Below are 16,096 nucleotides of genomic sequence, written 5' to 3' on the forward strand. Positions count from 1 at the left end.
GAAAATTGTTAATATAAATTTCTGGTCGATCGGGAACTATTTGGGATGAATAGTAGAAACTCCTTATCCAAGCCAGTCAATGCCAGCCTTAGGTGAAATAAAAGTCCCAGAGAGAAGAAAATTTTTCCTCCTGAGATGTCTCTCATTCTTTAGTGTCTTTGCCAGAAAATCAATTGTTAAATTATTTAGTGAGACAGATCAGGTCATTTGATAGCAATCTTCATGGTGAGCAAAGCTTTATTAAAGTGAACATTATTCTTGATACATGACCAGATTAGTTTTATAATTTAATACTTAATCTTTCCATAAAGCACAGTATTGAAAAAAGTGCTGCTGCTACCTGGGTATTGAGGGATACAAAGACCTTCTTGACTGTTTTTATTATCTTATCAAGTGCAAGTAATAAAAAGAGACTCAGGAAACAATGTTTGCTGTGGTTTACAGTTTTAATCCCTTAATTATCAGAAGATTAACTGTCTCTTCTCACTTGCCTTTGGCAGTGAGAACAGCCGGTGCTCTCACTGGTTTAGGGAAAGCAGAAGGAGCCTGAGAGGTCATCCTTCCTGGTAAGTTTGACCTGGCAGAACAAAGGTCATGGAGGTGGTGCTGGCAAACCAGAGCTCTGACCTCAACTCCTAGGTTGGTGGCTCCATTTGTTTATTTATTTATTTATTTTTGTTATTCTTTTCTTATAATTTTTTAAACGTTCAATCACTATACATCATTTGGCTTGTGAAGAGAATGTACCCAACATGAAATACACCACAGACCAACCCAGTTGAGAATACTGTACGCATTATCATCAACAGGCCATAAACCGTTTCTGTGTCCCACAGATTTCTTGCCTCTCTATTTTCGTGGCTCCCTTTTCTGAACCTCATTTTTGTCTGTGGTAAAATAGGCCTGACTGCCCACTGAGCCAGGTTGGGGGGAGCGTTGATGGAGTGATGGGTAAATGGCTCCCGAAACCAAGGGGTGCTCAGCGAAGCCTTGCTCTCGTTACATGGGGAAACCCATCAATGGTGTCGTCTTTTCAACCCACTCCTTCCGCTTTATCCTGGCCTTACTCCACACAGAAACATCTTGTTTCTCCTTTTAAGTATGAATAGAACCTGTGGTTGGAAATTGGGCCTTCTTCTGGAAGTCTTTAAAGAGGTAGCTCAACATCTGTCTTAGCAGGACTGGGGAGATCTGAATGTTTAATGAAAACCCTGGGTAGGCTCAGAGGGTAGCAGGGCCAGGTTGAGATTTTCTTCACTGAGACTCCAGTGACTTTGGAATTTTGGAAGAAATTCAGTTTTGCCTTTCACAAAGACCCAATTCTATTTACAAATAGAACCTGACTCCACAATTCATTGAGCCTCAAAGCACTCTGTTGGCATTTGTGGTTGGCTGGGCATCACCCTGAAATGATGACATACCAAAGGCCAGGATGACAGCTGTTCCCTGTAGATCACCTGCAACAGGAGCCCAGGGACCAGGTCTGTCTCCACATAGCTCATCTCCGAGGACTGCACTGGCATCCAACAGGCGCTCAAAATACAGCTGTCAAGTGAATGGGAGAATGAATGAATGCATATATCTCCCCCATTCGTGGAATACTAGTATTGGAACTGACTTGCACTTAGCAGAACATTAGCAGTTTTGTCCCCCTAAGTCTTCCATAGCCTAGGGCTTCTGACCCCAAGAACAGCTGCTAAAACTGCTGTAATTGGATAGCCATCGCCCCACAGATGCCAGTTCACCTTTGCCTTGGTGTGTGTCACAGCCCATGCTTGATTTGACAGTTAGAGGAGATTCAGGAAAATTCGTGCTTAAAAGAAAGCCAATTAAAAGCTCAGAGGGAAAGAATTTAAAGGCCTGCAGTAATTCTGTGGTCTGAGGACAGTCTCTCTTCTTGAAGCCACTGCTTGTTTTTCCAGCCTTTTCAATGCTTCTATACTGGGTTTCTGTGGTTGTCATGAGTGTTGGAATTCCTAGCAAAGTACTGACCATTCACATAACTGTTCACCACACTTATTTTAGTGTATGAGAGAATCAAGGAAATTACTCTCTTTATGTTAATTTTTACCAGATTTTTACCTTGGGAAGTCTCTGTATGGAACTGGAATAATTGGTAAATCAGATACATAGTGGCTGGAAAAACTCTTGTCATTATTACCAGCTCTAAATGGCTATTAGCAATTGAAATACTATAAGACAATGTCAATTAACTGATCTTCCAGACTTCAAGTCATTTGATAAAATACAACACAATGCAGTAACAAGACTTAACCGAATTCTTGTAGGGGTTTATAGCTATGCCCTAGGCTCGGTGCACATTCAGTCTATATTTTGCATTTAACTCATTACTGTCTGCTTACTATAGTAAAGAATGTGAAGTAGGGACTTTTCCTGGAGCCTAGTGATTAAGGAAGTCAGATCCCACATGGCTGACCACAGTTTGAATCTCAGTCCTGGCAGCTTGAAAAATATGCGTGTGAATGCATGCCCCAAGCTCAAATCCCAGCAAGATGGTGCAGTGGAGGAGAAGGGACTGGGTTGTGACCGCACCCTATTTGAAGGGGTGCTTTCTCCCTCTCTCTGACTTTCCATCTCTCTCTGGCAAGTACGAGCACCCTCAGGTAATTAAGAATAATGAGAAGTAACATGAACTGGGGTAATTCCATACAGTGATTTCCTAAGGTATAACTCTGGTAAAATTAGGACAGAGAGCTATTTCTCTGATTTAAGTTTTCCTTGATAATTTGACCAGGTTCATGATTTTCCATCTCAACTCTAATGCTCTTCTTCCAACAGCTGGCGCCTCCTCCTGGTATTCCTCAGCCACACCAGTTCTCACTGCCACCTGTGTTCAACTTACCTGGGCACAGCCATCTTTGGCTGACATATGACTTGACCCCTCACAATGTATTTCTCTAGTCCCCTAAGGATGGTAAATTTGAGTTGGTTTGAATAGTTTCTAAGAACAATGCTGTGATGAAAATGCATTGTTGGGTTATTTTTTTCTTGGTCATATGTGTGAGAATTCCTCTATTTATATTTCATACAATGACAGACATACCTAGGGTGTTTTTGCTTATTTAGCTATTTTACTTTTTTTTCCTATTTGTAATGTTTTTTCTCTTATCCCATTCCCTGTTTAGAAGTTAAACAATTGATTTGTATTCATTTGGGTGGTTAATTATTAGTATGCACGATGAAAGGTTTACATCTAATCAATATCCCTCTCATTTTCTCAAACAATACACGCAACTTAGAGTGCTTTAACTCCTAACATCCTCTCTCATCTTCGGTGTTACTGTTGGGTAGTTTTTTAGTTCCATCTTTGAAAAACAAAACAAAACAACACTCCCAATAGGGTCATCACTATTATTATTGTTAGCGTTTTACAGTCAATATTGTTTAGATTTATTACTGTTTTCATCAGTTTCTTGGCTCACCATGTGTTTTTTGGATCCCAAATCTTTCATCTGGGTTTGGTTTCTTTTTTGCTAAAATCTCACCTTTGGTATTTAATTTAGTAAGAAAATGTTAGCAGTAAAAAAATTCTTAGACTTTTATGTCTAAGATATTTTTTCCTACACACACCTGCTTAATAATCCGGCCTGAACACGTTATAGTTCCTGTTTCTTATTGTCTCCATCCCTCCTTGGGAGTCCTTTTAAGTATATGCTGAATCTGTTCATTCTGTGTTGGGGATGTACATTTTTTTTCATACTTTTTACCTCTTTATCTCTACAAATTGCCTTCTGTATAAATTTTTCAAATCAATTATTTCGTTTCTTGGATCTCTCCTCAGAATAGTGTATTGTATAATGTGTCCATTGAATTTTTAATTTTAATGACTTTATTGTTTCTAGTTCAGTTGAGTTCTCTTTAAAAATTTCACAGTCATCTTAGTGATGTATTCTTTCATTTTATTTCATTTCTTACTTTTATGTGCTTTATTTCCTTATATTACTGCATTTTTAAAGAACTATTTAATTTAATTTTGTGGGGAGCAGATTCTTGCTATAGAGCACGTGCTCTTGCCAGAGAAACAGAAAGTGAGAAATTACCCCCTAGGGAAGATGACCACACCACAATCTGTCTCTTCCGTTCTCTTGGGATTTTCGGCACACACCCACCTGTACCTGGTGTGAGTTTCAGGCCACTGGTTCCAGGGACTCTGTGGTTGGCCATGTGGGAGTCCAGTGCCTTAACCACCATGCTACCTGTTGGTCCCTTATCATTATTTTTTAATTCACAAGAGAGAAGACACAGAGAGAGAGAGAGGGAGAGAGACTGAGAAAGTGAGAAAGCAAGCCTCCAGGTCCGAGACTTGAACCACGGTTAGCCATGTGGGAGTCTAACACTTTAACCACTACACCACTTGGCCCCACTACATGGTTTTTTTTTTTTTTTTTTTTTTTTTTTTTTTTTTTTTAAGTTTGCTTGTCTATTTCTTCAGAGAGAGATGAGTGGGAGGGGGGGAGAGAGAGAAAGAGAGACCACCAACAGCATCTTTGCACTGCACTCTGCCCCCATTCTCAGCCAGCCAGGTCATGGGCATGCACATGCACCTGGTATCACAGTGACATCCTGGGACACAAACCCAAGATCTTTCCATGTGGATTCAATTGCATTACTGTTGGGCCACCATCTAGCCCCTGCATCCTTGAATTATGTTATCTTAAGGTCTCTTTGAAATTTCATTATAACTGCAATGCCTTGCTCTTCATTTTGTTGCATTTGTTGTATTTTCTGGTTTTCTCTTCCAAAGGTTATTTTCTCCTTGAGTTTAGTAATTTTTTATTGTGAGCTTATCTTTGGTGGAAGTGGCTTTCTGTGAATGCAGGTTCTTATTTGGGACCCTATAGATTTCAGATCAGTGACATATTAAGTTTTTAGAATGGGTTCTTGTGCCTGACTGGTGGTGTGGATTGAACCACATGACCATGCGTGATGTAGCTTGATGGTCTGCTTTCTTTAAACTGGTCCTTTTACTTTCCTTGGTCCTAGAACATGGCCCATTGCTTGTCTCATCTTTGGCCAATGAAGGGACTTCTATGGACTGTTTCAGGGTTCTCAATTTTATGCCAGGGACAGAAGGAGCTCAGTTCCAGCCCCCACCCCTGGTGAGCTGAGACCCTAGATATTTGTTCAGTCACCCGTCTTTGTAGAATTTACCCATTTCCCAACACCCACATTGACTGTTAGCTGTTAGCTCATGCCTGGGGATATTCTTTTCTTGTTTCCAAGAATTGCCACATAGGGCTGGCCCTGTAGCCTAGTGGTAAAGGGAATTGGATCCCACATGGCTGACTGGTTCAAAACCTAACTTGGGTGGCTTATAAAACATGCTGGGCATGTGTCTGTATGCCTAAAATCCTGACAGGATAAAGAGCTGGAGGAGAAGGGATTGCAGTGTCACCACATTCCCCACTGGGGCATGTTCTCTCTCTCTCTCTCGCTCTCTTTCTCTCTTTCCATCTCCCTCTGAGTCCACATAACTGCTAGCAGTTAAAAAAAAAGATTGGTAATACACTTAAAAATTTAGGGGAAGGGTTAAATTTTATCCAACATTTCTATGGAAATGAAGGATCTTCCACTCTGCAAAATCAATTAGAAATATAGTAATAAGTGATTTCGTTTTCATTTTTAGGCTGTTAGTTGTCCTTTGTGAGATTTGATATATTTATCTGTGTTTGGGAATAGTATCAATACCTACTTAACAGGATGGCTGTGAAGATTATAGGAAAAAAAACAATGGAAGTGTTACCTACATATCACTTAGAGTCTTGCTAGCTGCTTAAATTTAGATAAAATTCTCTCAAATTCTTTTCCATGTGCAGTGAATGGGGAAGATTGTGGTGCTTACATTCTTTTTATTTATTTTGTACATTGAACTTTTATTTTTCTTAATTGGCACTCAATAGTTGTACATAGTTATGAGTCATAGTATGATATTTCTATACATGTACAATCTGTGTTGATCAAATTTTGGTCCTTAGCATATCTGTCACCTCAAACATTTATCATTTCTTGCGTTGGGAACAAAATCTTGTGTTGGGATCTAGCCACCTTAAACACTATACCACCAGCGGACCCTTCTACTTTTAAAAAGTCAACTTTTTCTAGCCTCCATGCAGTATTTATCTTTTTGTGTCTGATTTAACACAATTCAGCAGCTTAACCTTCACATCACCTGCTGGTTCCATTTGCCCGTTTAGAAGAATTATTATTTTTGTTGTTGTTATTGTCAAGTTGTTCAAGTTCTTCAACTATTCTTGATATTAATACTTTGTTGACTGAATAGTTTGTAAATGTTTTCTCCCATTCTGTTGGTTATCGCTTTACTTTGTTGATTATTGCCTTTGTTGTGCAGAAGATTTTTAGTTTGCTAAAATCCCATTTGTCTATATTTGCTTTTGTTGCTTGTATATTTATTTATTTATATTTGCTATAGAGTGCATGTGCTCACCAGAGAAAGATAGAGAGGAAAAGTGAGAAATTACCTCCTGGGGAGAATGACCATGCTTGCCATCCCTTCTCCATTCTCCTCTCAGGATGTTGGGCATACACACACATGGCCAGCAGTTTTTCAAGCTTCCTGGTCCAAGACTCAAACTGTGCAGCTGGCCATGCGGGATCCAGTTGCCCTAACCACCATGCCACCTGCTGGCTTTGCTCATTCTTTTGAGATGTATCTCAAAAAAATCTTTACCTATACCAATGTCCTGAAGTGTTTCCCATATGTTTTCTTCTAGTAGTTCTGGGTCTTGCATTTAAATCTGTGACCCATTTCAAGTAGATTTTTTGTAGATGGTGAGAAAAGAGGTTCTATCTTCATTCTTCTACATCTGGACCCAGAAACTGTTGGTGCTTATATCCTTCTGCTTGCTCTGCTTCTGATTGCAGCATGTGGGAATTAGTTCTGTTGAAAATTGCTTCTACATCCTGAATATGCCATTTTTCTTCCACACGGTGTTATGCCATGTGAGAAAATTTTATGAACACAAACCAAAAACAGGGCCAGGTTATGATGCAGTGGTCATGCACTGGGAAAGGTCTTGGGTTTGTGTGCATGGTGCGTATGCCTGAATCTTGGTCAACTGAGACTTGGAGTGGATCCAGATCACGACATAAAGACCCTTTTGGGAGTGCCTTCCTCTGTATTGTTCTCTGTCTCTCTTTCATGGAAGAACTAAATAATTTTTTTAAAAAATGTTAGCCACCTTCATACACTGTGTGTTGTGTAATAGACTTAATGAAAGGCATTGTTGAACTAAAAGTTGAAGAATCTCTTAGTGATGTCAGTAACTCGAGATCTATATATCACATACTGACGCACCCTCTTCCTCCTTGTCCCCTCCTCTCCTCTTCACCCTCTCTATGTTTACCCTACAGCTCCACATTCTTCTGACTTCAGAGGTAGAGCCATTGAGAGCTCTCTAGCTTTGAGTACCAAATTTACTTCTACACTCATTTAGTATAATTGAACCAAGGGATTCAGCACCATAGGGCTTTCCAGATAAGAGACTTCCTCTTCTTAGGAGGAAGCTGTTATTTTAAATAGCAAGCTTTTCATTCCTTCGCGTGTAAAGTTCATAGCACAGTGATTAGCACTTAGAAAACAGGCAAGAAATGTTAGCTATTACTATTTCTAAGGTTTCAAATTCTAAATTAGATTTAATTACTGCCTAGAGACAGTATTTTACTCTCACCAGAAAGGCAAAAATGAACAAGTCTGGGCCTGGCCCCATGGTATATCAGTAAAGCCCTATGCACAGGGAGCCTGATCCCACATGGCTGACTGAAGTTCACACCTGGCCCCGGTGGCTTGCAAAACATGCCAGGTATGTGTGTGAGTACAGTCCGGAATCCTGACAGGATGAAGCAATGGAGCTGACTGAGGTTCACACCTGGCCCCGGTGGCTTGCAAACATGCCAGGTATGTGTGTGAGTACATGTCCGGAATCCTGACAGGATGAAGCAATGGAGGGAAAGTGACTCAGTGTGACCATGCTACACTGAGGGCTTCTCTCTCTCTCTCTCTCTCTCTCTCTCTCTCTCTTTGGTGAGCACACAAGCCCTCTGTCGATTAGGGAAAAAAAACAGTGAGTGTGACAATATCAAGTGTTGGCAAGAATGTGGAGAAACAGTGATTCCCATACATTGCTGATAGAGTGCTAATTAGTACAGTTGCGTTAGCATTACCTGGAGAAATAGAAGTGCCTGCCCTTCTAGAGAATTTTTTACTCATGTACACCTAAAACGTGATAAAGTTTCACACTGGTATGGATCCACAAAGCCCCTGTTAAGAATCACCTGAAATATCCAAAACAGCAAAATGGATAAATATAATTTATATTATTCCTACAATGGAATTTCATACGGCTACAGAAATGGGCACACGTGGGCCAGCCACTGGCCTACTGGTTAAGGCAGCTAGCTCCCACATGGTAAACTGTGTGGTTTGAGTCGTGGACCCAATGGCTTGAAGAATGCACCAGGCACATGCATGTGTGTACCCAAAATCCTGAGAGGAGAATGAAGAAGGGATTGCAGAGTGGCTGTCCCCTCCGGGGATTCTCTCTTTCTCTCTCTCTCTTTAGCGAGTACACATGCCCTATAGCAATATTTATAAAAGAAAAGAAATGGGCGTATTTTATAGCTGCACGCAGCAACATGGATAAATCCTGCAGGCAGAATATGAATAACAGGGCTAGCTGGTAGTATGGTGGTTAAGGCAACTGGATTCCACATGGCTGATTGTATGATGGTTCAAGTCCCAGACCCAGCAACTTGAGAAACATGCTAGGTTCCTGTATGTGCCCAAAATCCCAAAAGAGAGAGAAAGGATTGCAGCATGACCATTCCCCACTGGGGGAGAGGATGGCTTTCTCCTCTCCTTTTCTCTCTCCATCTGTCTCTGGCAAGTCCATGCACCTTCTAGCAAAAAACTTTTTTTTTAAAAGAATCTTACAAAAATGTCTAAATTTGCCTTAACTGCTGAATGGTTCTTGCCGCAAATATAAGATTCATAATGTTTTTTTGCAACCGAGAAGAAAACTCCAATAATAATATGTGAGCCCAAGATATATCCATGTCATCTTTGTACACATATTATTAATATGTAATTACATCTAATGATGTCTGTTATTATATTTACATAATAATTCTGCAGTGAATGTCTTTGTAGTGCAGTCTTTGCAGGCACCCAAGTTATTGTCTTTCTTTCTTTCTTTTGGTTTTGTCATAGGTTCACATGATCACCAGAGAAGAGAGAGACAGAGAAATATAGAGAAGGAAAGTGAGAAATCACTCACCAGAGGGGATAGTCACACTGCAATCTCTTCTTCTCTATCTTCTCTTGGGATTTTGGGCATTCATGCACAAGTGCCTGGTATGATTTTCAAGCCTCTGGGTCTGGGACTTAAACCACAGTCAGTCATGTGTAAGTCCAGCACCTTAGCCACCGTGCCACTTGCTGGCCCCCTAAATTAGTTTCTTAGGATTAATTTCTTTTTCTTTTTAAGAGAGATTTTTGCTATAGGGCACATATAGAGATGGAGAGACAGAAAGTGAGAAATCGCCCCTCTGGCGGGGATGGCCACGCCACAATCCCTTCTCCTCCTGGGATTTTGGGCATGCACGCATGCACACCCAGCTTTCATTTTTTTTTGTTTTTTTTTTGAGAGATTTTCACTGTAGGGCGCGTGTGCTCGCCAGACAGCCAGAGAGAGACATAGAAACAGAAAGCGAGAAATCACCCCCCAGGGGGGGTGGTCATGCCGCAATCCCTTCTCCTCCATTCTCCTCTCGGGATCTTGGGCACGCACGCACACGCGCCCGGCGTGAGTTTTAAGCCACCGGGTCCGGGACACGAACCGCGGTCGACTACGTGGGAGTCCAGCGACATAGCCATTATGCTAACTGCTGGTTCCCCACCCAGCTTGAGTTTTAAGTCGCTGAGTCCGGGACTTGTACTGTGGGCGACTACATGGGAGTCCAGCAATATAGTCATTACACTATCTGCTGGCCCCCTTAAGATAAATTTCTAGGAGCACTATCTCTGAGTCAGATCATATGTACATTTTCAAGACTTTAGGTGTGTTTTGCCAAACTGCTCTTGAGAAAGGTGGAGATTTTTATTCCCTGTGTTGAACCTGAGCACCCCACCATAGTCCTAGCCATTGCCAACATTATTTATTTAATCGATTTAATTTACCTATTTTATAAATGAAAAGTAATACTTTACCGCTTTAATTTAGCAGGTTATTTTAAATTGAACACTTTTTATATCTTTTTGTTCAATTTTTGATATTCATAAAAGGTTTATGAGATCGTTTCAAAGAACTATTTTATCCTCCCAACTCCAGCAAATCATATGAGAAAAATAATTAATATATACTATATGCTGACATGGGTTCTTGTGCTGTGTTGCAAAATAACTTATCTGTACTGCAGTCTCAAACATCTCACACTATCTGCTTATTAATGTCTTGGGTTAACACCTATGTCATTTTAGTCTGTTAAGATTAGGTTAATCTCAACAATAAAAACAATAATAATCACATACTAAAGTAATAATGCTTTATGCTTACATGGTTCACTTCATAGGCAATCAAAGACTTGTGATGCTGTTGTTTTAATGAATCACACCTCAGGAGGTGGTTCAGCTGGTATCCCTAAGACTGAAATGACACATCTCTGCCATCTCTGTCCCCTTATTCCATCCACAGAGATTCCGCCTGGCATGGCAGAAATAGTTCTGGGGGCACAGTCTTGGGTTCAAACCCCATCTTTTCTTTCAGCCAGCCTCATGACTTGTGGCAACGTGCTTAAGCCCTTTGAGTTTCTGTTTTCTCCTTTATAACACAGGGGGAAAAAATCAACCCAAACTCACAAAGTTGGTGCGAGGTTTTCATGGGATGATGTTGAGTCTTCCTGGAGCCTGCCTCTTCATCAGCTAAAAAGTGAGTCTGAACCTCGACTCAGCAGGGATTGGTAGAAATGGAGTGCAATCCTTGGTGTTCTTTTTAGTGTCACTGGACGAAGTGAAAACAATTACAAACAAGAGGGAAAATAAACCTGAGGGACCAGACTGGGAAATCTACTTTTGAGTGGCACAGGTTGGGAGCACTCTAAAGTTACTTCTGTTTTTTCTGCACATGCTCTCTGTGGGAGTCCAACCAAGCCCATGGAGGCCACGTCGGATGTGAGCTTGAATGACAACCAGCCTGGGCAGCTCGAGGGTGGAGATGGTGTCCTGTGAAACTATAGCCATGTCTCATTCCCAGTCAGCCTAGGTAGAAGTCTGAGCTGAGACACCCACGTGCTTGTCTTCGGGGGAAGTCAAAACCCTTGACCAAGGTTCTTGTGGATCTACCAGAGTCTTGGCAACTCCCCGAGAGTCAAGGTCTCACTGAAATATGAAGAGTTAACTCCTTGTAAATACTTGGGCGGCAGATGGAAGCAGACTTCTACCCCCTGCCCTCTGTCTCGGAGAGCTCTAGCCAAATGCTCACGGGTCCTTGCCAGTTTCCTGGAGAAGGGGCTTGTTAACAGCTAAGTGGGGAGTGATCTGAAAGAGCAAGGCAGCAATTAGGGCTTTAGCTGCAAGGACTCCTCTCATTAGGGGACAGGTGGGATCTACGCCCTCGTCCCTACCCAGCGGTTATTACCTGCCTGACAGGTGTGACCTAGAAGGAGCTCCCTCCTCCCACTCTCCTGTAGATTAGGGTTTAAGAAACACACCCTTTGCCTCTTCCTGGGGACATGGCCCTGACCCAGGAAGCAGCCTGAGCTGAAAGGGACAGGCCCGTTCCAAGGAGGGGATAGGCCAGGTCTGAGCCGACTTCATTCTTTACTGCTGGGCCAGAGGTGGATGCTTGTGAGAAAGGACAGCAGAGAAGAAGGCCACTAGACATAGGCACTATTTTGGCTATTTGGGGTCCAGAGCAGTATTCTCCAATGTTTGGGCATATTCGTTATACCTTTGATATATTTTGCTTAATCCCTTTAATACTCGTGCTATTGTTAGTTTAATCTTCGTTTCTTACTTTTTAGAAATTTGCTACAAGATGCATATACTTGCCAGAGAGAAAGAGGGGGAATGGCCATGTCCCTATCCCTTCTCCTCCTTTCTCTCTTGGGATTATGGGCATACACCCACACGTGGCAGGTCTGCGACTGGAATTGCAAAGATGGCCGTGTGGGATCCAGCCACCTTACCTGGCATCCCACCTGGCTGGCTCTAATCTTTTTTTAACTGACTATATTTTTGCACACATACCATCCTTATCCTTAACTTAGGCATATGGAATTATTAGCAAAGTTTATGGTTTCTTTCTCGCATGCATTTATCTTTGTAAATGCCCGTCTATGGACTTAAACATGCATCTCTGTGTGATTTTAAAATCATCTCGTGTAATAACAACTAAGATACATGGAAGTTGATAGGCTAGGAACTGTTCTAAGCTTGACATGGTTGTGCTTATTTAATCCTCATGGAGAGATGGAGGGGTTGAGAAGAGCCCAGAAGTCCTGACTTCTCTCACTGTGTGGATGGGGGCTGCTGTTACTGTGACAACTGTACATTCGTAGTTTTGCTTTCTGCAGTTTCAGTTACCTGAGGTCAACTGCGATCTGAAAATGTTAAACAAAACATTCTCAAAATCAACAATTCATGTTTTAAATGCTAAGTTGCATGGCCACCTCACTTCTCATCACAGAGGCATTTTACCATCTCACAGCCCAGGAAGGGTGTGCAAACCATAAGATAGTTTGAGAGAGACAGAGAGAGGGAGAGACCACATAACTTTCGTGGTAGTATATTGTTATAATTGTTCTATTTTATTATTAGTTATTGTTAATCTCTTATGGTACCTTGGGGCCGCTAGGTAGCAGGATGGTTAAAGGCACTGGATTCCCTCATGACTGACCACAGTTTGAGTCCCGGACCTGGTAACTTGTTTTCTCCCTTTCCCTTTCTCTCTCTCTGTCTTTCTTTGGTCAACTTAAAAAATAATAATAACAAATGGAATTAAACAAGTCATTCTTTAAAAACATCTCTTGGATAGGTAGGTGATAGGTGTAAGACAGACACAGTCCAAACCGGGTCTGGTATGCTCCGTGGTTTCAGATATTCATTGGGAGGTATTCCCTGTGGATAGGGGAACCTCTGTGTTTTAAAGTGCTTAAAACCGTGCCTGATGGAGAGAAGATACATGCAAGCATTTTCTGTCATCATCATCATCTCCGTTTTATAGGTGGCAAAATGGAAGAGGCATAAAGACGTGGATTCCCTTATAGACCCAAGATGGTGGGATCAAATCCACACCTGGAGTCCCAAGCCCTGACTCTAACCCGTGCTCTGACTGCTCAGCTTCCACACTCCAGGAAACACTACTTAGAGACAGGATCTCACTCCGTCTTGAAGGGGTGCTGGTTGTTTTTCACCTGGGAGCACAGGGTGAGGTAAGGGGAGGACAAGACAGTGACCCCAGCTTCCCTGGCCAGTGAAGGAGGGGCGCAGTATTTGGAGAGGATCAGAGCATGGAGGAGCCAGGTACCTACTCAGAGCTGCAGGGACCCACCTACTAAGCTGCCCTAGTGAGCCTGGGGAGGGGCCTGCTGGGAGTTCTCTGCATCTTTGTCCATCAAAGTCTCTTGAGGAGGAAGAGCCTCTTTCTCTGTTCCTGCATGCAGAGCCATGGCCCAACTTTGAGCAGAAGCCCTGACAATAAGCTATTTTTGCATTCTACATGCCTGGTTCCGAAGTGGGTTAATGAACCTCTTGATCTAATCTGTTCCATCAGTGTGCAATGCCTAACAATCCAAAGGAGGTTGAAAATGAATTTTTTAGTATTTCTGAGAATAATCGGTTTGGGGCCACCCCCAGAAGCCCTCACTTAGATCCCAGCATGATGATTTGGTATATAAAACTATTGCATCACTTCCTCAGAGCAGACCCCTAAGGGATCTCAGCATGACAGCTGAGCCCAGCTCAGATTGCTACAGGAAGTTGAAAGTGCCTCCCTGCCTGCCGCACAGTTAGGCTGTGGGCCTTCCATTTAGTTGAGATTTGTAGACAACCCTAGACAGACAGCCTATGCTGTATGCATTTGCAAAACATGTTCAGAAAACGCTTTCGTCATCAGAAGCCTCCGTCTTCTCTCCCCTGCCTTTTGGAGAGCTTATTAGTTGCAAAACTTCATGTCGAATGTGTCTTTCATACAGACCCACTTCAACCCCATTGGCTGGCTCTTCCCATTGGCTGCTTCCATGCAAGGCTGTGCTGGTCCAGTTTCCCAGTATCTTTGCTCCTCTTTGTCATACCACCTTCTTCCCAGAAACTTCCTGAGGAGTGCTGCTCCTTGACTGGCTGTGCACCCCGTCTTCTGCAAGCGCTGAGAAGAGTAGCCTATGCGATGGTGGGAACTTTATATAAGCTATGCTCCTTTTTTTTTGGTTTGTTTTTGTCAGAGGGTGCATGTGCAGGGTTTGCATGGCCATCCCCCAGGTTCAACCCCACCTGCACTGCATTGTAGGGAGGAACTTCGGTCGTTACATGACACGCTTACTTCTACCTGGGCCAAGTGGCCATTCTTCTGTCCAAGTCTGGTTCAAAGCATGGGCCGTGCCACACGCCCAGTGATCCATCCAAAAACAAGGACTGCAGCCTAAATTCCGAATACTAAAGACTGAAATCTTCAGCTTCACCAAGGGAACACCTCAATCTTTGCCAATGTATTGTGTTTTGCACAGGACATTCTCTGTACTAGTTGTGGTGGTTATAGAACAATTAGCACAACCACTTACATTTGTATTTATTTTCTATTCCGTACTTCTCTTCCCATGTTTTTCTTTTTCTCTCCAAACCCTTCCTTTAAAAAAATAAATCTGTTGGAGATAGGAGAAAAACAAATAAACAAAAAACTTGGGTAGTTACATGACACATGAAACCAGACACTTCATCTACTTCTACCTGGGCCAAGTGGTAGCCCTTTCTCTCTGGCAAGGGCTTGCACCCTATAGCAAAAACTTGAAAACAAAACAAAACAGGCTGCAGATATGAGTTTTGGGGGGGCATTCAAACCATAACACTGGTATAGCCCCAGTGCTGAGAACGGAGCCGAACTCATGTAATGTGATCACAGAGGGAAGGCACCGTGAGCTAAGTGACCCGTGTTGTAGCTAAGAATATCCCTGTATCCCTGAGCTTGGGTGTGGTGCCATCCAAGTAAGCTCATCTTTTCCAGGAGACTCTTCAGAGTCTGGAGGTGACGTGGCAGTGAACCCCACGAAGCCTGGCTTGGCGTCCTGGCTCCACCATATGTTGTGGCACTCGGTATTCTAAGCTCTGTCAAACCAGCATCTCTCCTGGAGGAAGACCAGACTTTGGGTCCTGCCATTTCAAGAAGCTGGCCCCGAGAGAGAGAGAAGAGATGCCCATTGTGCTTTATTCTGTTCTATACCCAACTCGCGCTGTCCCTGCTCCCGGCCTTACTAAGGCACCTCCCACCAGGCACCTCTCCTCAGTGTCCGGCAGATGGCGGAGGGAGGCTAGCCTACCGTCAAGGCCCAGTGGATGCTGTTCCTGGGGAGGGTGCTGACCCCCTTTGTTACTGGTCATGGAGCAGAAATTGGGGTGCCATGGGGGCCAGCAGGTGGTATGGTAGTTAAGGGTGCTGGACTGCCACATGGCTGACTCCGGTTCAAGTCCTGGACCTGGCAGCTTGTTTTCTCACTTTCTCTCTCTCATTCTGTCCCTCTCTGGTCAAATTAAATATAAATAAATAAATAAAATTAAATACTTCTTTTTTTTAAAAAAAAAGAAGAGACTGGGGTGCTGTGAGGCCATGCAACCTTAACTTTCTTTTTTTATTCAGACACCAAGGACAAGGGCCTCCCTGTTCTTCAATAGAATCCAGTAGATCAAGGCAGAGTGATTTCCACACTGAGCTGTGATGCAGAATGGCCAACAGCTCGCGTCCTTTGTCTCTGCTGCGGCGTGTGGCCGCTCCCATCCCTGGGTACACCAAGGCCCCGGTACACCTTCTCCGAGAACAAAAGACAGACGAGGAGGGTCAGAGCTGCTGCCCGT

The 16,096-nt window shown here is 42.8% G+C and overlaps 1 long non-coding RNA gene across 1 annotated transcript in view; it reads left to right on the top strand.

Annotated features, from left to right (window-relative positions):
- LOC102470185 (uncharacterized) overlaps positions 1–16,096 on the top strand; it is a 66,550-nt gene that overhangs the window by 31,169 nt on the left and 19,285 nt on the right. The window contains exon 2 of the long non-coding RNA XR_001370823.1: positions 10,870–10,964. This is a non-coding gene — a long non-coding RNA (uncharacterized LOC102470185). The remainder of the gene's footprint in view (positions 1–10,869; positions 10,965–16,096) is intronic.

The sequence above is a fragment of the Tupaia chinensis genome, unplaced genomic scaffold (genome assembly GCF_000334495.1).
Source record: "Tupaia chinensis unplaced genomic scaffold, TupChi_1.0 Scaffold000426_1, whole genome shotgun sequence".
NCBI classification, from domain to species: Eukaryota; Metazoa; Chordata; class Mammalia; order Scandentia; family Tupaiidae; genus Tupaia; species Tupaia belangeri.